The 18,170-nt window shown below is 47.6% G+C and overlaps 1 protein-coding gene across 1 annotated transcript in view; it reads right to left on the reverse strand.

Moving 5' to 3' along the window:
- FGF12 (fibroblast growth factor 12) overlaps positions 1–18,170 on the reverse strand; it is a 219,344-nt gene that overhangs the window by 99,260 nt on the left and 101,914 nt on the right. The gene's annotated exons all lie outside the window — the stretch shown is intronic.

Genomic DNA, 18,170 nt, shown 5'->3' on the forward strand with positions numbered 1-18,170 from the left:
CCGTGCGGGGCTCAGGATGCTCCGCGGTGCCGCCCGACGGCGGCGGGGCGAGGAGGAGCCGAGCCGCGCCCGCTTCCCGCCTGCATCCTCCTGCCCGAGCTGGGAGGGGGGAGGCGAGGAGAGGAGGGGGGAGGCGAGGGGAGGGAGGGGCCGGGGAAGCCCCCCCGGACGCCCACGCTGCGCAGGGCTGTTGCCAAGGCGGCGGGGAGCCCCGCAGCTCCGCGGTGGCGGGGCAGGAGCCGGGCTCCGGGCTTCGGGCTCAGAGAGAATTGCAGCTGCTCCCGCTCGCCCTCTTCTACGCAATCCTACGTGATCGAGGTTTGGATGAGAAATATCGCGCAGGCAAAGCGAGGCGATTGCAGCTCCGCGGCGGCTCTGCCCCTCCGCCCGGGCAGACCCGCCGCCCCCGCCGGCAGCCGGGCTTCCCCGGGACCGCAGCCCCCCGGCGGAGCCGCCTGCCACTCGTGCAGCCACCCCGGCTGCCTCCCTGGCCACTGCTGTCGACGCCCGAGCACCCAGCCTCGGCAGCCGAGCGTGTCCGTGCCTTTTCCTGCCTCTCCGTGGAAGCAGAGAGAAGGGGCAACCCCGGCATCCCGAGGGCTGCCCTGCCGGGGGCCGGTCCCTCGGCCGGGGAGCGGGCGGGCGGCTCCAGCGGCCGTGGGCACTGCTGGGCTGCCCCTGCCACAGCGGTCCCACCACACACCGCCATCAGCAGGTGCTGGGCAGGCTCCCGCACGTCTCCAGCCACAAAACCGCACCGAAAAAAACTGAAGGTGGAGAGATATCTCCGGTTATCCAGAGAAGTAACTGCTGCTGCACAAGGACGGTGCTCTCCAGATTTCAGGTTCAAGTAACAGGTAGCGATGGTAGCTGTCAGGTTAGTTAGGTGACGAGCAGGACCCCTAGGGGAGCGCACAGTCATCGGGGTGGAGGGAGAGGGGATCTCGGCTGGGAAGAGAGGACACTGCTACCCTTTGGCGAGTAACAATGGCAGGACAGGATTAAGCCAGCCCTGAAGGTGTACGGGTGATGCATGTTTGCAGCTGACAAGAGCATTTTAGACCAGTTGGTGACACACCCTAGGAATTACCAGATTTAGCAAAATAATCTTTTTAACTACTTCACTTCTAAGTTCTAAAAATTTGCTGAATTCTTCACCTCTAGACTTCAGCTCTAAATTATTTTAATGTATTGGGAGGAAAAGACTACTGAAACAACCACCCACTATGTCCATAATGATTAACTAAACTCTGGCATTACCTCCTGATTTTTACTCTTAGTCTCTATGCATACCAAAACAAGGTGGAATCAGGTTCTCCAGGCTGTTGATCTCTTTTTAACTACTGCCAACTTTTTTTAAGCAGATTTCACCATCCCAATCAATAAAGATTTTTCTTCCCTTTCTGGTAGCTAAAATGCTTCAGATTTTAATTTTCTCTATTGGATTATTTCACTTGACATCAAAGAATTATTGCAGTACAAGGTACAGGCATGGCCTAAAGAAAGCTGTTTGCAATCAGAGAATCACTGTCTGAAATGCCAGTGAATTATCCAAAGCTTCATCTTCAAAGGATATGAGCATATCTTCATATCTTCTCAAGAAAGAGATTTTCCATCCATATATAAAGATACTTTTTTTGCCTATAGTCTTCAAGTCTGGTGAAAAAATGCCAGTTTATCCACCCCACGTTATATAAGTTCCAGATATTTTGATGTGCAACTAATTTGTTTTGTTGTGTAGCTGTAAACTCAGAGCAGCAGCTCTGCACTTAAAAATGATCCTAATCAGTGATAAAGTCGGTCACAGTATTCTTTTTCCTGATGATTTGTGGATCTGAAAAGAGAGTTGCTGCAACTCTTAGGAAGAAAGGCTTCTCCCAGGTCTGTCCTGCTTCTGCAGTGACTGAATAAAATTAAGCCAAAGCTTGTGAAACTGAATGTAGTGTTGCATTTGCCAACACGCAGGTCTGCCTTTATCTACAGATGGCCAAAGAGTCCATAGGGTTTGGTTCTGAACATGGGCACAGTGCCATGAGCTCCTGGTGACATTACTGACATGTACATCTGCACTGGTCAAATCATGCCCCAGCTTCACAAAACTTTCTGAAGAGCCCAAGCTTTTATAAACACCAAGGAAGCCCAGAGTGGTCTTGAGCTGGAGAATGGAAGGCCAGTCTTATCATGCTCCTCCACTGTCATTCTCACTAGTGAAACATTACCTTTAGTGGGCTGCCCAGTGAAACAGAAAAGCCTCCATGTTGCTTTCATCTCTAACAGTGAAAGGTCTCTCCTTCAACTTCCATTTGGGTAAACAGGGCTCAAAACATCTTCCATTTTCATCTGTATCACCTACTCCTCTTTGAGGGTTGTGCAGCCTACACTGTTCCAAACCAACTCGCCCCTGTGAGATCCACAGGCTGTCTCCCTCATTACTACCAATGGAAGCTGAATTGTTTGAGCAAACTGGGCCAATATGGCATTTTTCCTTAAGGAACATAATTTTAAAACATATTTTTATATAAAATAATATCTATATTATATAGTTATGGCAATTTTTCTGGCATGCCCCTTCTCTTTGGCTTCCTCCTCACTTCAGTACTGGTCTGCAAAGCTGCACAGTGCACCTTATGAAAAACAGAATGCAAGAGTAGCATCAATTCATCAAATAACCAAGACAGACTGTTTTGATGACATTAGAGAGATATGCCGGTGCTCCTCCTGCAGTGGAGAAGGACCCCATCTGGCACAGAGGAACGGGCAGAGGGTCAGACTCACTGTGCTCACCAAATATCCCCACCCCAAACATATAGGAGCCTCTGCATGACCAATATCAATATTTCAAGACACTACCATTTTTGAGGTTTCACTCTCTTGATAAATAAACTCTTCTGTCCTTAATGCTGAGGTTTATCATGAAAGCCTGGATGAATTTCAGGGCTTAGGTGACTTGAGCAGAGAAGAGATCTAGAATTGCATTCCCTTACCTTCCTAAACAGAATGATCTATCTAGGTCAAAACGGAGGTTATTGGCATCTTTCCTTAGTGAAGTGCAATAATTCCCGCAGGGTTGCTAACCGAATATCCTGTTTATTTTTCATAGAGCCTTCAAAAGCCATGGGCTGTGTTCTGTAGATTCAGTCATTAGGCATATCTCTGCTTTACTAATTCTGTACATATAGAGCTAACTACAGATACAAACATATGCAGGGTTATTTTTGCTATTTTATCTGCAGAGCTACTGAAAATGCATAAATGAAAATTAAGGAAGAGATTTACATTTAATACCACTTTAAAATGTGTGTGCACGTTGCTGTAGTTGAATGGGAAAAAAAGAAAGACTCCCATCTCTGGCCAATAATTATGAATGGCCTAATTCACCATTTTACAGCAGCATAGCAACAAATCTCTTCCAATAGGAAGGCACTGTTGAGTTTGAAAGTCTGCATGCAGACACCTCTTAAGAATTGTACCAAATTTCCACGCTGTGTAAATTACATCTAAAATGTGCATTGCCAGGGCTGCTTATTAAGCAGAATTAAGCCCATATCCATGTTTTATTAACTTTATTCTTTATAAGGTAGCCCCTTGTTGCATGTCTAGCATAATTAAAATTCATGCAGCTTTGGCATTCCCCAGTCTCTCTGCGTGGGCGGACTTTTTGAAAAAAAAACATGCCTGGGTAACCTGATAAAGAAAAGACAAGACCTTACTGCATTTTGCTCGGTTTCTGTGCAGGGTAATTCTGTTTACAATGCATGAGTTTGTATCTATGTTTGGATGCCTAATAAGAATTCACATGGCCACTTTAAATATGCTATTCAGGGAGAGAGATCTGGCCCTTAAACAGCAGCAGAGTACAAGAACTGGCCAGCTTTCTGGGCTGTTCTCGCACAGCTGAGCTTAGAGCTGACTTGGCCTTTTAATAAACACAAAAAAGCCTGCATCACCTGATTGCTATATTGAAATAATTCATTTAATGGGCCCTTCACTCCCTTTTTTGCCTTCAAAGATTCAATTAAACAAAATTTGCAACTCATCACAAGAAGTATTTATTAGTTTAGCTGGTGTCTTTCAATCCAGCTCCAGCCTGGGGAGAAGTTGGGCCTGTCTAGGTGTTAAAGCGAGGGGCAGGTACACACTGCAGAATGAAACCACTACTGCAAAAAGCAGGCCACAAGCAGTACCAATACAACAAAACCAACTGTAGCTAGAAAAATAAATAATTCTACTAGGATTTTATAAATTCATTTTTCCCCCCTTTTAAGAGAAGGTTTTCTACTTAGCAGAAGCTTTTATTTCTCCTTGTTGACTGGTTGCCTATATGAGATGCCAGCAGGGCAACACAAGAAAGCTCCACCTCACTGAAGGGAACTGTGGCTGTCTAGAAATGAAAGTGTTGTGAAGCATTTTTCTTTAAGAAGCCTCCTGTATGGATGAATAGACTTTTGTCTCCAGGGTTCTGGAAAAACCTGCTGGGATCATTTCCCTGAAATGAAGCCTGAAAAGGAGCAGTAGCAGGGAGCATCTCAAACTGTTCCCACATACAGAGACCTCCCTGCAGACAGGTCAGTGCCTGTCCCACATGCCAGAGCCAGACCTGGGGCTTGTTCAAGGTGGGCTCATCACAAATCTGTTTTTATCACCTCAGCCCAACAGTCCTGTTCATCAACAATTCTGTCATTGCCTTCCCCAATGGGATCGGGACATGAAAAACTGTTGTCCTTGCAGTGATACACTTCAGTTGTGCCTTCCTAAGTGGCAGGAGTCCAAGAGAAAAGGCCTGCAAACACCTGCCCAGTGACAGCTCCCACACAGCACTTCAGTCAGTGCAGTGCAGGGCAGTGCAGGAATGAGGCCTTGCTGAAGGATCTCCCATCAAGGAGTAATGAAGGGTGGACACTCTGCTTGCAGGTCACCTTGTGCAAGGCAGAGCCAAGAGCCCACCCTTGCTGAGCCATTGGCACACAGACAAGCAGCTGCTGCAGGCTTAGAAACACCCACCTACGCATCTGGAAAGAAAACTCAAGTATCTTCTTGCCTGTGCTGGAGAATTTAAAAGACATGACAGACAGCTGCCTCTCTTCCTTTCTTCCTCCCTCTACCTCCTCTTCCTCACTGGGGTTCTCCCATCCACATCCTTAGGAATTTTTCACCTATGCCTACCTGTCAAATAGCCTTAAGCCACAGGAACCCAGAAGGGGAAAGTGTGGACTTGACTTTTCACTCCAGGTCTTGCATCTGCATTCACAGTGTGTTAGAAAAAGACCACATCCCTTGTGCTTTCAATGCAGAGCAGAAGCTTGAAGTGAAATAGGTGGAATAGCCACCACTGAACAACCCCACTTGTGAGCCTGAAGACACACACTATCTAGAGCAGAGACTCAGTCCCCACCTCAAGATAGCAGCGCTTTTAGGAACAGACAATTCCCACTCTTCTCCCTAGGAGAGGTCAGCCATCCCCCCTGTTCTCTGTACATCCTATTTGATGACAACCTGTAGCTCACTTTGGCCTACAGTTTCAATAATGCCAGAGATGCCCAGGTCCCATGGACACTGAACATGGTTGTGACTGGATTTACATGTTGCCTGCATGAAGGTGGTGTGGTCTGGGTAGAGAGGGGGGTGAAACCCCACAGTGCAGCTCCAGGCCCAGGGCCCCCAAGCCCCTGGGTTCAGGAGGTTTGAGAGGCTGCCCAAACATTTCTCTCTCCCTGGGAGGAAGGAAAACTCCTCATATAACCATGCAGCCAGACACCAATTTCAACCAAAACCATTTTCAAGTATGTCAGGAAAAGCCTTTCAATTTAAAGTTTCCATCAAGCTGACTTTGCTGAAAGTCAAAGAGATCCTTCCTGATTAGATCTTGGCTGAGGCAAACCAACCCGATTATGTGATTGAGAATGTTAAAAAGGAGGGAGGGAGAGTGAAACCCCTATTGTGCTCCTCCAGCAGGGCTGTGGGACCATCTGCTCCACAGCAAGTCAAAGCTTGGAGACTGAAGATCCACCTCCTTAATGCACCTTTGTAGCACTGGCATAGGTCAGGAGGGGGACGAAGGGCCAGAAGCTGTCAAGAGAAATATCAAACTTCCTCCAGACCTGTAAATCTGTCTATATGCACACAATGGATTCTGACAGACCTAAAAAAGCCATGGAAAGTTCCCTAAACCCAAACTTTGCTTGTCCCTTCATCCAGCCTCCAAATCCACAAGGCCAGGATTTGCAGCCTGAGCTAGATCAAATCTCAAATCTTGCTGGGTCAGCAGAGCAATGCTTCACTGGGGCAGCCCACTCCTCTGCCACTCTGCTCTTCCAGTCTGGAGAGCTTGAAAGAAAAGCAGCAAGTCTCTGCCAAGACCTGGTACTCCCACTACCATCCAGCTCTGCAGTCCAGGAGTGCTGGGACATTAATCCTGCCCTAAGGATGCCTCTGAAGTTACATACATTCAGATTGTATCTTACTTAACAAAACTTGCTTATTTCTCCTGCATACTGCAAGAGCATATTCAACACTAAAAGGAAAGGTGAGATTACAGCTGTCATGCAGCCAGGACAAGGTTTGAAGACTCCCGCATCCCCTGATGACCTAAAGTGCTGGGTAAAAAGGATCTGGGTGAATGCATTGGTTCTCCCACAAACCCCTGGCTTACAAGCACACCTCTTGCTATTTGCATTGTAATTTATTTCCCTCTCCAGCAATAAATCAACTCCTCTATCTCTCCAGCAAAATGAAATCCCATGTCCTCTTTCCCTGGACTCTGAGAGCTGCTGCAATCCAGACACCAATAAAGATATCAGTGGTCTGGAAGGAAATCTAAGTTTGCCAAGGATACAAAGACTAATGCAGTAGTAATTAATGATCGCAGTAAGTCTGGTGAAGAGAATAAACTGAACTGACACAGAAACTGAGTTCATAGAAACAAGTTTCCTTTTAACACAGACAGATCAAATCTCTGGGGATAAATTGTGCAGTCTGTATTACTTCAAGACTGGGCAATTTTTTTCCTCAGAAAGCAGTGACTCTGAGAATTGGGAACCATGAGAGAGATACAGCTAAGAGGAGCTTTCTGCACAGAACTGCAGCTAGGAGAGCCCAAGCCCATGCACACATGGATGGACCAATAGGGAGAAAAATGAGCAATGCTCATTTTACCAAATTTGTACAAATACACTTGTACCAGTGCAGCAAACACCAGTATCACAAGTCATGAAGTCTGGTTACCACACTTCAGAAGTGGCAAAAAAAAGATGGTCTGAGGACAACAAAGAATATGGATATAGTGAAAGACATGAGCAGTTTGGTCTCTTGATTGCAGTAATAGCACATCCACAGGCATTCTACATGGGGCCACGCTTGAAAATGCTCTTGGTAATCACCTGTATTTAGCCTGTTAATACTGTGCCCACTAATAGTTTGGTGTTGCTGAAAATCTGGCCACAAAAGATAAATGGTTGAGAGCCTTGATATCCAAGTAAACGACAGAGAAAACTTAGCCCTGACTGATAAATCTCTCATGTCTCAGTAAGAACATTTTTGAAAGGAGGGACTGTCTCAATCCAGCAAAGTCAGAGTGAAATCTGGAGGCAGTAAGTCAAGGCAAGGCTCATGTTTATTGTTAACATCAAAGGTAATCCATCAAGAGAACAACATGGCAAGAGTTGTGATGGATTTGCTATCATTTCACCCTAAAAGCCAACCTCTTTCAAAAATAGATGAGCTGATATCACAGGGCACAGGGCACAAAGGACTCTGGAGAAGTCACCCATGTACTGAGCCAGCAGTACCTCCATCATCCCTGACAAGGCTTGTCCGATGGTCTGGTCTCTGATCAGGCACCTGCAGCGCTATAAACCCCACAGCTCCCGTGGGAATGTGGCTCTACCACCATCAGCTGAGAAAGGCTACTTCTAACATCTAGTCCAAATCCCACTTAGCTACAAGTTTCTTGCCCTATTCATTATGCCTGCCACACAAGACTTACTGGGCTTGCCTGGTGCAGTCCTGATTTGAGTCATGGTGGAGACCAGACTCATAATCACAACTGGTCCCTTCTCCCTGGCTTCTGACACTCATCCAGCATCAGTCAGTATTAGAGCTAAGATGAACAGAAATCTACTCTGCAGAAAATCTTGCATTCAAAGTTGTGTTTCTTCCCCACATGAAATGAAAATGAGACCTTTTGGAGCTCATTATGAAATGCTAGAAGAGAGGAAAGCACACTGATGTGGTAGAAGTGGTGGTCTCACCACTGTTCAGACCCAGTCTCTGCCTCTGCAGTAGGCAGAGCAGTAGCATGAAACTTGGCACTGAAATCCCTGCACAACATGCTCTTCTGAAATGACTATTTCCTTTCTCCATTGCACAGTGTTGACAAAGTGGCATTTTTCAATGGAAAAAAGCACCTCTACTGATTGTTTGGCTACTCCTTCTTGATGCATCCATCACAGCCTTCCAGCCTATACTGCTCACATGTGTCTCTCTGACATGAATTACAGTTCTTGCCTTTTCTGCTCTCAGACTGCTGAACTCCTGAAATGCCTAAAGCAGAAGATCCAATAGCTGTTCTGACCACTTTCTATGGCTCTTCTAGGACTTTGCAAGAACAGCTTTTGGACATGGACAACCCTTTTTCCTTGCATCCTTTATTCATGACCCCTCTACAGCTTCTATCTTGGACATGGAATTCCTATACAAGGAATTCTGATCTTCCTCTCTGGCCATGCTTGCCTGCCCTCCCCCTTCACATGCACATTCCTTTTCTCACTTCAGGGACAGAGTTAGTGTTCCTTTGGTCTCCATCACAAACAGGAAAAAAACATTCTGCTAAAAGGCTGCTGGAGCCTGCTACAAACAGGTCACTGATTGGACCTGGTGTCTGGAGACTACCGCAGTAAAACAGTGGAATTAAGCAGAGAGAGCAATTCCTTCTGTGAGTCATGGAGAAACAGGCTACAGACCCTGCTTACCCATATAGTCATGATCTAAAGCATTCCCTGTTGAATGCTGCTGGGTCCTATAGGATGAGAGGACAGGATCCCCTGAGCTTCCCTTTCTATTCCCACAAAGAAGACAGCAAAGTTGGAAATGCTGCCCTACCACCACCCTATGGGCAGTGTCAGCTGCCAGCTGTGGCACCCAGCACGATGTCTATGGCTCATCCTTGCCACCTGCCCCCAGAGCTTTTACAGGAGCCCATGGGCACTCCTGCCCCAGAGCAGGGGAAAGGGGCAGCCTCCAATAACGAGAGGAGCTGGCAAAGCAGCCAGCAGCAGTCCAACAAAAGATGCTGTAGATCTGCCAAGTGTTGTCAGATGTAGGGTAACTCACAATAAAAGCTTTCATCTTTCATTATGATTGAATGCTCCTGCTCTAGCCTGTTGGAAAGACCATCTCCTGAGATGCTATGGGCTCACTGAAGCTCATGCAAGGTAGTATAAACCAGGGGGCAGAGTATTAGCATTTTCTTTTGGCAGATGCTTATACATAAGACTAGCTGTGCTTGGCAATTGGAAAATGCACACGTGTGGGGGTGAGGAGCCTGAATTAAAAGCCACTTAAGTGGGTACTTGAGTAATTATTGGGAGGCTTCTGAAGAGACATTTTTGTCAGTAATTAAGGAGAACATGGCTTTATGCTGGGTACAGGTAGCAATATGGCAACAGAGATCCTCAGCACTCCATGGAGAGGTGACCAAGTAGCTGCAGAGGCATGTTAGGATTTTCTGCCCAAAAAGCATCCTTCAGTCTTGAAAGAGGGCCAGAGCACCAAAGGGGCTGAAATCCTAATATTCTCACAGTCTCAGATTTTCTGCACCAGGGAAAAGGAGGCACAAAATTATTTTCATGGAACTGCCTAGTTCCTGAGGTAGCTCTTCCTCTGCAGAGTTAGGCCCCACTGGTGTTTCTGTCTTCCAGAGGCTCTGTTTCACCTTCAGAGGTTCTGTGTTCCTGGGCAACCTCCCCATACAAAGGAAGTGAAGCAAAACATGCTGGGCAGTTCCAGCCTGGAGGAGCGTTAACTTATGCTTGACTTATGGGCAGGGTAGTTCTGATCTTGTTGCAAGGATGCTCTCTCTCCCCTAACTCATTTTCATAAGCCCAATGCAAGCTCTGTCACTCATTTGCTTGGCTTTGGGAACCCTTCTGTTTACTGAAGAATGCAAATAATACAAGTTCCCTTCTTAGTGTTAAGAAGCAAATCTATTATTTCTTCAGTCCATTACTGTAGATACTTCTAGAAACTCAGATACTAAACTAGATACTTCTAGTACCTCTAATATCCACTTCAGCCCACCTCAAATGCTGTAAATGTGGGGTGCAAGAAGGTGCCCTCAGATCAAAGAACAGATTTGACAGGGCAGTGACTCAGAGCTACTTTTAAGTGTGCACTGCTGAAGTCGGGCACTTAGGAAATTAAGTGTGTAGATCTGTAGCTACCAGGGCAGTGTCTGTCTCCTCATTACAGATGCAGGTAAAGAAGCTTGAAGACAGTAGCAGTAAAAGGAGCATATGCAACACAAACATGTCCTTGTGAAAGAGCATAATTCATGGACACTTCATTACCTTCAATAACTTTGAGGTCCTTGCTTATTCATCAGCAAGTCTTAGCTGTCATGAGCCAAAAAGAACGTAAGCTGGGATTATCAAAGTCTACATAAATGAAACAAACTGACAGATCTCACTGATGCTCCCCATAAGCTCCACCATCCACCCCTTACACTACCAATGCTCTGTGTGGGGTGTGTAAGAAATCCCTGTGCAGCAGGCACCAGCTCTCACCCCAGTTAAACATGCCAGACTGACTCCCGCAAAGTTCATCTTGCCAAAAAACAGCTGACATAAGAGGTAGACACCAGGCATTTGTTCTAGAAAAGGATACATGCTACTCCCAGCCTTATTATTATTTGCACATGGATAGCTCCAGCATTCATTGCAATTCTCTCACTTTTCTTCCTTGACTCCTGGCACAATGTAGGGTCTGAAAAGTCTTTCTTTTTTTTATTTATCATTTGATATGGACTCTGTCAGCTTAAATTTGACCACAGCTTTGCAGTTTTATGGGGAAAATAAAAATTGAAAAGCTTATAGAGAATTCATAAACCCTTGGTCAAACAGGAAATATGCCCACAATATTGTGCAGCTTCAATGAAAGCTTTTCTTCTTAAAACAAAGGATGCTCCCTTGTGTTGTTTGAAACCCTGGCACTAGAGCAATTAAGCAAGTGAAACTGCCTACAAACTAAAGCAGAATGCACATGTTTCATAGATCTTCATTGCCCAGGCAGAAAGAAATGTAAACAGGGCATAAATAACAGCAGTCAGAGGACAGATAAGCTGAAGGACAATGCTGGCACAAGAGGAAATGGGTAGAAACCGGCCAAGAATAAATTTAGACTAGAAATTAGACATGGTTTCTAGCAATCAGAGGAGTAAGACACTTCCAACAGGACCAGTGGGCACATTGCTGCTCTCATTCTGTTCCTTCTGTTCCAAGGAGGCTTTTTGTACACATTTGTGAAAAAATTATGTGACACAGTCTGCAATAACATGAGCCAAGAGACCCTTTCTCTGATCTGTAGCACTAATACTTTCAGTCTTTCAAAAAATGTCTTTTTTAATACTCTAAGAATGGGGAGACAGTTGATGTACATTCAGTAGGGTGTTTTATTTAACCTTTGCTCATTGACCCATCTTAAAATATATCTATACTAATAGCCTTGCACATTTAATTGATGAATTAAAGTAAGCAACAACAATTATTGAGTGTTTTTATTTAGTGGTGTCATTAAATAAAGTGAAAGCAAATAAGATCCCATAAAATACAAATGGTCTTATCTAAGAGTAGTTAGGGATGCAGTGACAGGAGTGCATTCAGTTAAGTGTTTATATTGTTACCATCATTCAGACATCAGCTCCAAAGCTTATCTAATTTGAAAGCCACTCCTGCAGATCTTTGCTATTGATTGGTGCAGCCTGCAGAGACACCACTCTCCACAAACTCATTCCAGAATAGGGAAGATGTTATCTCCCACTTGTGGGGTCCCCTAGCCAGCTGGTACCCACATCTGTCTGTACAGATCTTTTCTGCTTGCTGGATAATTTGAGGATACCCAGCATCATCTGGGAGAGGAGGATTCTGTTGCCAAGGTGAGTTAGGAACAGATGTACTCTCAGCTCTTCACCCCACATCTCCCCTGACCAAGATGGCTGGTGTCTCGACTTAGCCACTACTCAGCCTAAGTGAAACATATGTTTATGCCTGTAATTTCTGCACTGAACTGCCATAGTGCCAGTTAATGTTGTTCAGAAATGAATTGCTGCTGCATAATGTACAGAACAACAAATTCACATTAGCTACATATCACAAATCAGATAATTACCAACCAAGATATTTGTACGCGTGTTCAACCTCTTACATGATGTAATAGGACACTATCAAAAAAGAGCTCACATTACAATGACAGTTTTGGCTTCTAGCACTTTGGCTTTTATTGTAAAAAAATTCTAATTTTCTGATTTTTATCTGCTCCTCCTCCCTGCTCCTAGTGGTGTAGGAATTATCATTATGCCGGCTCTAAAACTAGACTGCCTGCTTTTAAAGCAGCCTTTCTGCTTGATTCACAAGCACAGCACTGAAGCATTTGAGACACAAACACTGCAGATCACCCTCAATGCCAAGAGAAAGCACCAGCCTGACCAACTTCTCTCTGCCTGCCACCAGACCATGGAGTGACCGCAGGTGCGTGCCCTCCTCCCCACCCTGCCTCCATCCATGAAATCAGGGTGATGATACTGCTTTTGTGAGCCTCCTCCAAGGGAAAGCTCGCAAACACACGTCCCTGGGGGGCAGATGGATTTCAGGGTGGGATTTTTCACGCAGTGCAGGCAAGAGATGCTGATGGAGGGGTCCCAGCTTTCCCCATGCTTGCACAGATGGAGCTGTCAGGAAGGGCTCCCCTTTCGGAAGGGACTGACACTCTTCAGCTGACACCTCTGCCAGCATCCCCTCTGCCTCCAGCTCAACTTCTCCACAGCTCGAGCAGAGACCCCACCAGCCCTCACTCCCCCCTGTGAGGCCATAGAGAGAGAGCTGGGCACAGCTGCTGCAGAGCAGCCTTGGCCCCCCAGCCACTCTTGCCCCCCTCAGCAGCTCTTCCAGCATGTTAACAGAATCCCTGTATTTGCACTGCAATAAATGACAAGGTTGTCACCTTGCTTCACCAGGACTTTATTTTTCAAACCCACAATCCTTCTGCCCCTAGAACCATGAGCTCAGCAGCCCAGAGGCAGGGGAGATGGAGGTGCCACCGGGGAAGCAGTAGGGACCCACTAATCCCAGCCAAGCCCACACTTCCCCAGGGCTGCACCAACAAAACCATTTTCACTGGTAAGAGACTCATAGGCATGACAGAAGCCCTGTCTTTCCAGTGTGCAAAACAGAGATTAGTCCTGCAGCCTCCATCCTGCTCTGGGGAAACATCAGAGCTTCACAAGGATGTTTCCCACTCAGATCCTTTTCCATCCTGAGTAAATAAGGGAGGAATCCAGCTACAGCAGCATGACTAGAGTGACTGTGCCTCACAGGGTTATGGGATTACAGCTCTCAGTGCACGCAATTTCAGAAAATTTCCAGGCTTTTTTTATGCCTGTGAGTAGAGTGAAAAATAGTAAAATACAGTATTGCACCAAGTTTCCTCGTTTCCTACAATGAATTTTTAAAAAATGGAAAACAATACTGAGGTCACAGGACTATTTTATTTTATGTTAAATTAATCTTGTTTCTTTCCTACATTATTTAACCATTGAATAATTAGTCTTGAGGAAACCTCAGAAGGTTGTAAACTTTCCCCTCTTTTTGAGGGGTGGGGGAATTACAAAATGTCTTGGAATATGTCTCTCATGGAAAAATTGGAAATGCAATTAGATAACGACTTGGAAGAAGGTAAAGCTCCCTAGACTATTAATTTATTTTTGGGGGAAGGTGGGAGTGGTTCTAACATTGGAAAAATACCTCAATTTGCCTTTAAATCCAACACTGATTTTTGTTTGAGGGTATCCTGGTCACTGCTGCACCTAGGCCAAAGCTTTCCCAGTTTTGTTTCCAAAGGCCTGTGGATTAGAGCAAGCCAATTCTTTTATTTTTGCATGTGGAATAGTTTGGACGAGGTGCTTACAACTGGGATTGGAAGGGACTCAATTAACCCCTGTTATAATGAAGGGGAACAATCCCAGGGCACAAGGATCCCCAGACTGACCCACAGCAGAGGGGGACAGCAGCCGAGTATGGGAACTAGAAAGGGAGAGCACTGCCATGCAAGGTGACCATACCTGAACTGCTGCTGAAACTGAGACACAATACAAGAATCACCAATGAAATGAGAAAAAAAACCAACTTTGAGTTTCTTTTCATCAAGTTACAATGCAGTCCCCCTCTGGGGCTGGCCATCTACCTTGAGGCACAGGTAGCCATACCCTATGCAGGAACGTGCACTCTTTGTGCTGTAAGAGACGCAGGAGGTTCTCATCCAAACCCATAGGGAATTAAGAAAATTAGGATGAAATTCACTGCCTACTTAAATCAGTCCAGACTGGGTGTGCACCCCTGAATTTACATGGGAAGGACACCGCTACCGACTCTTATCTTAACCTAGGCCTTTCTTTAGCGCCGCTCTGCCTCCCTTTCTGTATTTCCTTTTCATTTTGAAGGCCTGCGAGCGCTCGCCCCAAGGCCCCGATCCCCGAGCAGCACAGGCGAGCCCCGGGCAGGCGCTCCCCGCACGGGCCGGCGGCGGCGGAGCGGCAGCGCCGCCCAGCGGTGCCCGAGCAGCGCGCTCACCGCGGGCACGGCACCGGCACCGACCCCCGGCTCCGGAGAGCAGGGAGCGGGAAAAACGGGGGGAAAACCCAAAAGAAAAAGAAATTAAAGAAAGGTAAGGACGGAAACGAAAATATATAAAAGGAAGGAAGAAAAAAAGGAAGAAAAAAAAAGGAAGAAAAAAGGGAGAAACAAAGAAGAGGAAAAGAGAAGCAAAAGGGAAGAAAAAAGGAAAAGAGGCAGGGAAGGGAGAAAAAGGGGAAAAGGGGGGGAAAGGGGGGAAAAAGGGAGAAAAAGGAGGGGGGAGGGAAGAAAAAGGAATGGAAAAAGAAGAAAAAAATAGGAAGGAAAAGAAGAAATATGAGGGGAAGGGGGAAGAAATAAAGGGGGAAGAACAAGGGGGAAGGGGGAAAAGAGTGATAAAAGTGGAGTAAGGAAAAGAGAAGGAAAATAAATGAAAACTCAAACCTTAGAGTATAAACACAGAGGATTTTTTTTTTTACAAGGACCTGAAAGGCCTGCATTAATAAAGCAGGACTTCTGCACACACCAGCCCTCTCAGAAGGCACAGTGGGAGCGCTCCCCTTGTGCTGAGCCGGGCATCCCTCCGCGCCGGCAGGGCAGGGAGCTGGGGCTCCCGGATGCACCAAAGCTGCCCCGGGAGATTGTACCGGGGCCGGGACCTGCTGCAGGCTCAGCTGGAGGGAAATGCAGCTGCTGGCAGCCCGAGATGCTCCTCTGAACACCAGCGTCTAGAGGCAGCGGGCCGGACCAGCTCCCACCCGCAGATCCGCAGCCTCAGACGCCTCTGTGCGATAAAACAGGGACAAACAGGGCTCCAGGGTGAGGCTCTCTGCTCAACAGAAATTTGGAATACGTTATTTCGGCTCACACTTGGAAAATACGCGTGGCCTAGAAACGGGTGAAAGAAGGATGCTCAGCGCTCAGAGAAGAGGGGCGGAGGGGTTTGGCCGCGCAGGGCGCTGCCAGCGCCCCAGCGCTCCGCAGGCGGCAGCGCCCTGGGTCCCCGCGGCAGCGCTCTGTCCCCCCAGCAGTGCCCTGTCCCCGCGGCAGCGCCCTGTGCCCCCGCGGCAGCGCCCTGTATCCCCGCGGCAGCGCCCTGTATCCCCGCGGCAGCGCCCTGTGTCCCCAGCAGCGCCCTGTGTCCCCAGCAGCGCCCTGTGCTCCCGCGGCAGCGCTGTGTCCCCGCGGCAGCGCCCTGTGTCCCCCGGCAGCGCCCTGTCCCCGCGGCAGCACTGTGTCCCCGCGGCAGCACTGTGTCCCTGCGGCCGCACTGTGTCCCCGCGGCAGCGCCCTGTATCCCCGCGGCCGCACTGTGTCCCCGCGGCAGCGCTGTGTCCCCGCGGCAGCGCCCTGTATCCCCGCGGCAGCGCCCTGTGTCCCCGCGGCAGCGCCCTGTGTCCCCGGCAGCGCCCTGTATCCCCGCGGCAGCGCCCTGTGTCCCCGCGGCAGCGCCCTGTGTCCCCGCGGCAGCGCCCTGTGTCCCCGCGGCAGCGCCCTGTCCTCCCGGCAACGCCCTGTATCCCCGCGGCAGCGCTGTATCCCCGCGGCAGCGCTGTGTCCCCGCGGCAGCGCTCTGTGTCCCCGGCAGCGCCCTGTCCCCGCGGCCGCCCTGTGTCCCCGCGGCAGCGCCCTGTCCCCGCGGCAGCACTGTGTACCCGCGGCAGCAGTGCCACCTGGCGCTCAGGGACACGCTCACAGCCGCCCGGGCCACAGCAGCCCGGCCTGCCTCCCGTCTGCGGCCGGTACCGGCCCGGGCCCGCACCCATCCGTGCCCAAACCCTTCTCAAAGACAAGGGTTTCTCCAGGGGGGGCGCCGCTTGCTCCCAGTGAAATGTGACAGCCCTTCGTAGGGCCTTCCCCTTCATGTCACAAGCCTTTGCACTCGCGGAAGCTCTGCCAAAGAAGCGCAGGTGCCCTGTGCTGCAGGTGACAGGTCAATGAAATTACCTGTTTCATTATCTCCACGTTAAAAAAAAAAACAAAACAAAAACAAAACAAAAAAAAAAACCCACACCTGCATGTGGTTTGACCAGTCTGTTGCATTTGTGATAATTTACAGTGCTAGTTAAAAAAAAAAAACTTGGAAAAACTGAAAAGAAAGGAAATTTATTTCTCTGCAAGTCAAAAGTCTGCCTGTTCTTTTATTCACAAAGCTTTATTCTAAGTCTTTTCAACAAGTTAAAAACCTAGTGTATTTTTTTCTGTTGGAGTTTTGGACTAAGTGTGACAAATCTCATGCCTTTTCTCCAAACTTTTTGGCACCGCACAAACCCCCAGATATGTTGTTCTCCCGGAGCCAAATTAAACTGGCATTCCCCTTTGTACCATGCAGCCTTTGTGCTCTGTACCTAGCAAATCCAAGTGCTAGAATTGCTTGCTGATAAATGTAAAGGTCTATAGCTGACACTGTAAATGCCCACTTGCTTCCACATATCTTGCTCTGCTTTACAGATCTCAAAAATTTGAGTGCACATTAAGGTCACCTTCACTCCCTGCTGAAAATGCAACCAGCAACAGGCAGAACAAATCACCTGTGTAACAGCACAGAGCAGCACCCTGCAGAGTGCCTGCCACACTGGCCAGGGGACAGCAGTGCGAAGGAGATGGGGACTTTGGAGCAGCCAGAGGCAGCCAAGTCAGAAACTGACCAGAGCCTTGGAGTGGGCATCATTAAACACCTTGGCTTTGGTCCACAGATAATGTGAGAGGACAAATGGGTTCAATGCTTTTTTCCACCCCTTACAAACTTCCTTCCTTTCCTGACCGGTCCTGGTCACTGCAAGCCAGAACTCACTCAGAAGCAGGAGGCAGCTGCCTAAACCTGGACCTGCAGTTTTTTCACACACAAAATTTACAAGGGAGGCAGGTTTTACCCCTTTCCCATCTGTTTTAGCACAGTCATCCTATACAAAGATGAGAGAGGGGAAGCTTAGGTTCTGCACTTAAGCTGCCTGAATGTACATCCAGCAAAATCCGGGGAGCATCTCTGCATATACAGCCAAGCTGTAAGGGACACCAATCACACCAATGTACTAACACATCAGCTCTGGATATTACCACCTGCAGGGTAATGTAGGTGCACAGATTACAAAGAAAAACATTAGCTAACTAGCTTGGCCTTAGCAGTACTGCTTGTTCATTTGTCTGCAAGCAAGTTGTGTTCATTTGTCTACTCCTAGATCTGTTATTCCTAGCTATTTGTTTATGTTGCCTTGAGCAGTTCTTGCTCTGCCAGTCATGCAAGCCCAACATTTGTAATCTCTCCTATAAAATAGGAAATTAACGTAGGAAAGAGGCTGCATACAGCTTTCCACCACAGCATTTATGTCAAGC

Source organism: Camarhynchus parvulus, chromosome 9, assembly GCF_901933205.1.
Source record: "Camarhynchus parvulus chromosome 9, STF_HiC, whole genome shotgun sequence".
Classification (NCBI taxonomy): Eukaryota; Metazoa; Chordata; class Aves; order Passeriformes; family Thraupidae; genus Camarhynchus; species Camarhynchus parvulus.